The sequence below is a fragment of the Eurytemora carolleeae genome, unplaced genomic scaffold (genome assembly GCF_000591075.1).
Source record: "Eurytemora carolleeae unplaced genomic scaffold, Eaff_2.0 scaffold232, whole genome shotgun sequence".
In the NCBI taxonomy this organism is placed as follows: Eukaryota; Metazoa; Arthropoda; class Copepoda; order Calanoida; family Temoridae; genus Eurytemora; species Eurytemora carolleeae.
The window spans coordinates 158,407-163,371 of NW_019397021.1; the positions used below are offsets into that span (position 1 = coordinate 158,407).

At 29.4% G+C, this 4,965-nt stretch overlaps 1 protein-coding gene across 2 annotated transcripts in view; it reads left to right on the plus strand.

Annotated features, from left to right (window-relative positions):
• The window catches only part of LOC111711183 (homeotic protein ultrabithorax), a 55,152-nt gene that overhangs the window by 33,257 nt on the left and 16,930 nt on the right, over positions 1–4,965 (plus strand). The gene's annotated exons all lie outside the window — the stretch shown is intronic.

Below are 4,965 nucleotides of genomic sequence, written 5' to 3' on the forward strand. Positions count from 1 at the left end.
CCCCCCTCCTTCTCACAACCAACCAAAGTAGCATAATGTGTTTTAGAATCCCAACCAGTTGAAGCTAATAATTAATCCTGTTTAATTGCTTAATAAACAATGGGGGAAATAATGTAGCTATCTACTTAATTTTCTACTTCCGGTCTATGTAGATTATCCTTCTAACTGTTGTACTGTACAGTGTACATGTTTATGCAATGTATTGTGTAATAGTTTATATCATATATGAGGAGAAAGGTTATACATATATGTTATGTTTATATGAATATATATATATATGTAGAAAATGCCTAAACTCCTCCTTTGTCTCTATCAGCCTGAATGCGCCGTTTTAACAATTAAATAACGCTAAGGATTTTGTAGCTTTCAACCCTAATGAAGTGCTCTGAGGTCGGAATTTTTTAGTTGAGTATTATAAATCTTAAACGTTTGATCTCAATATCCAATGCGGGTCCTTTTATTTTGAGGATCAATGCTTGATCCCTCAATTAAAGTTATCCATGCGGGGTATGACCATCACAGTATATGGAAGAGGAATTAAATTAATTTGAGATAATCCCAGGATTCACAATGCAAAAGTTTTGAATTATGAACATTTTAGAGATGAATAATTACAAAAATTTACAAAAAATCCCTCGCAGCAACACAAGACGACATTCGCTATTATATTATATACAAAGAAGACCTGTATTCTAATACATATATATTGAATGTATCTCTGTTTAATCTACTACTACTGTTTAATCTACTACATATATAAACCATGTATTGAATGTATCCCTGTTTAATCTACTAGATGTATAAACCATGTATTGAATGAATCTCTGTTTAATCTACTACATATATAAACCATGTATTGAATGTATCTTTGTTTAATCTACTACATAAATAAACCATATATTGAATGTATCCCTGTTTAATCTACTACATATATAAACCATGTATTAAATGTATCTCTGTTTAATCTAATACATATACAAACCATGTATTAAATGTATCCCTGTTTAATCTACTACATATATAAACCATGCATTNCTACAATAATACATATTGTCTTTTAAAGGAGACTCCTACAATAATACATATTGTCTTTTAAAGGAGACTCCTACAATAATACATATTGTCTTTTAAAGGAGACTCCTACAATAATACATATTGTCTTTTAAAGGAGACTCCTACAATAATACATATTGTCTTTTAAAGGAGACTCCTACAATAATACATATTGTCTTTTAAAGGAGACTCCTACAATAATACATATTGTCTTTTAAAGGAGACTCCTACAATAATACATATTGTCTTTTAAAGGAGACTCCTACAATAATACATATTGTCTTTTAAAGGAGACTCCTACAATAATACATATTGTCTTTTAAAGGAGACTCCTACAATAATACATATTGTCTTTTAAAGGAGACTCCTACAATAATACATATTGTCTTTTAAAGGAGACTCCTACAATAATACATATTGTCTTTTAAAGGAGACTCCTACAATAATACATATTGTCTTTTAAAGGAGACTCCTACAATAATACATATTGTCTTTTAAAGGAGACTCCTACAATAATACATATTGTCTTTTAAAGGAGACTCCTACAATAATACATATTGTCTTTTAAAGGAGACTCCTACAATAATACATATTGTCTTTTAAAGGAGACTCCTACAATAATACATATTGTCTTTTAAAGGAGACTCCTACAATAATACATATTGTCTTTTAAAGGAGACTCCTACAATAATACATATTGTCTTTTAAAGGAGACTCCTACAATAATACATATTGTCTTTTAAAGGAGACTCCTACAATAATACATATTGTCTTTTAAAGGAGACTCCTACAATAATACATATTGTCTTTTAAAGGAGACTCCTACAATAATACATATTGTCTTTTAAAGGAGACTCCTACAATAATACATATTGTCTTTTAAAGGAGACTCCTACAATAATACATATTGTCTTTTAAAGGAGACTCCTACAATAATACATATTGTCCTTTAAAGGTGACTCCTACAATAATACATATTGTCCTTTAAAGGAGACTCCTTCAATAATACATATTGTCCTTTAAAGGAGACTCATACAATAATGCATATTGTCCTTTAAAGTAGACTCCTACAATGATACATATTGTCTTTTAAAGTAGACTCCTACAATGATACATATTGTCCTTTAAAGGAGACTCCTACAATAATACATATTGTCCTTTAAAGGAGACTCCTTCAATAATATATATTGTCCTTTAAATGAGACTCCTACAATAATATATATTGTCTTTTAAAGGGAGTGATCACGTATCATCATTTCATGTAGAATAAAATGGGAAAATCCAGTTATAATTACTATGTGTCTAGTAAGTGTCTATTACCTGTATATGTCTATTGTTTATTGTCTTTTTGTGCATAGTGTCTAATGCCTAAATGTGTCTAGTGTCTATAGGTGTCTTGTATATATTCATTTATGTGTTTAGTGTCTAACGTGTATAATTACAAGTCTTTGAATAAGTCTAGCATATTAATTTAATTACCCACCAAACTCTATTAATGAATTTTAACGATCTATTTGGGTAATATCTCAACCCTACTCCTCACTTTAAACTATTTCAAATTAATTAAATCACGAAATAATTTTAAGAAAATGACAAAAACCTTTTTCTTTTACCTTTCCCTTCTTGTATTTTAATTTAAAAAAAGAAGAAAAAACATTGAAAGGGATTGTAGACATAATTTTAAGTGACTCACAACAGTATCCTATAGATTTTTATCTCAGTAACAATGAGGAAGATATCATCTTTTTTCTTTTTTAAAAAGTGTTTGATTTTGCAAATTTCCTTGCATCGTCTTGGCTGCTATAAATCCGCAAGGCACTTTTACAACAACAAAAAAACTACTTTTTACATAGAAAAAATCTTATATTTTTGATCAAAGATACCTTTCAGATCCGGGGGTACTGTTTTAAAATGGATATTTCATCTGTTATATGAAGGATTTCTTAAAATCATGTTTTCGATCAGTCCCTTTCAGTAACAACTTTTTGCTTGAATATTTTAAGCACTTTTATTGTCAATTAGTTGTCAGCTGTCGTTTAGAAATGTTATAAATAAAATGGTTCATGTTTCTAGCTATATATTTTTATTGATCAAATCTCTAATTACATATTGATTTGTTGATATATATTGATATATATTTATATAAATATATATATCTTAGTTTTTAAACTTCACATTTATTCAAAAAGAATTATACTTAACATATTGTTTCACGTCTCATGACGATCCTCAGTAGTCAAAATGTTTGAACAATATATATATATATATATTGTTGTAATACAAAGATACAAACATATAAATGACACATAAAAATGTAAACGAGTATGTTTGTATTTATTTATTACAAGAACTTTTAATCCAATGATATATATCATTCTGGTTGTCCTGTCTGTTTTTATAAACAACAAAACGCCTGAACCGATCGAACCTGTTTTTTAAGGACCTCGCATGGTTTATGGTTTATGGCTGTGCAAGATCCACGTCCTCTCTAATAAGTTTAAAATAATACTTTAAAGCATGAAAATACGTATTTTGATAATAGAAGAAGGGGAAAAAACTGAATTTAAAAGTTAAATATGATCTATCTTCCCATGCTTTAATGTGTAATACTATAAGCTGAAGGCCCCGGCGTTGCCCGTGGAAAAAAAATAGAAAAAAAAAATTCTGAAAATTTTTTAAAAATTTTTTAGCTTATACCCTCCAGCCACCCATGAGTGTCCACAAAAAATTTCAGCCCAATCGGTCCAGCCATTTGGCCGCTTTACGCAACATATATGAATGTCTTGTTTTATTATATAGGGAAACCACAATTACAAATAATCAATTTTTACAAAGAAAAGTACATCTCATTTATTCTTAGTCATTCAAAATAAATTGAAGGCTACCGTTTTGATTTGAATATTCCATATTTTATACCAAATTATGTCGTACATAATGAAATGAGGAAAATATTTGTGAATTTTACAAAATGAAATGATAAAAACAAAATGTTTCTATAAAGTTTTATCGTAACTACCCAGCGGTGCACTTCAAATAATTATTACGCATTTTTCGTCAAATCATAAATGTTGCATGCCGACTAAAATTCAACATTGAGTTTGCTTATAATATATTTAACATTTTGCCTAAAGGGACTGTAAATGCTATTTTTAGTGACCATAAATCCATTGATAGAATGGATGCACGATTTACAACGGTACCCTTAAAACTTTGACTGAACAAGTATAGAATAGATATTTACGTTTTGTAGAATAGATATCCACGTTTTGTTCTAATAATAACAAGCATTTGTGGTTTCTTTGCTTAATCATTTCTTAGTTCAGAGGCAATTAAGAAATTATCAGCAATAAACCCTTTTCAACCCAGAAAACTACTTTATTTATGAGAACAAGGTTTGAAGGGTACCGTTCAGAATACAGCATTCCATCTTTAAATGTAGAATCAATTGAAGTTACAACGAAATTTCCTTTAAAGTGCAGATATGATCACTATGTTACATTAAAACAACATATTTCTCACTATGAATTTCATCTTATTTTTTCCAAGAGACTTCTCCCTGCTGTGCTGCCAGTCACATTGCCTCTTTTACAGAAAACAGCCTAAAATAAACCTATTTATTCAAATTAAAGTTAAATCTATGTTAGAAAATACTTGTCAAAATAGGAAACTAAGCTTGTTTCCATGGTCCTAACTGTTTGGGCAATTAAACTTGTAACCTTCTTAACCGTGCATATTGTGACTCTTTTACTGTTTTCAACTAAATTAGATAAAGAACTAGAGAACGATGTGAGAACCTTTTGTAACAATAATTTCAAATTTCTCCTTGAATGTAAGAAAAGCAGTTATTCCTGTCAAACTCAGGATTGATTGTAGGACGTCGGCTTAGAAATACCTTTTGCAAGAGGGGGCTGA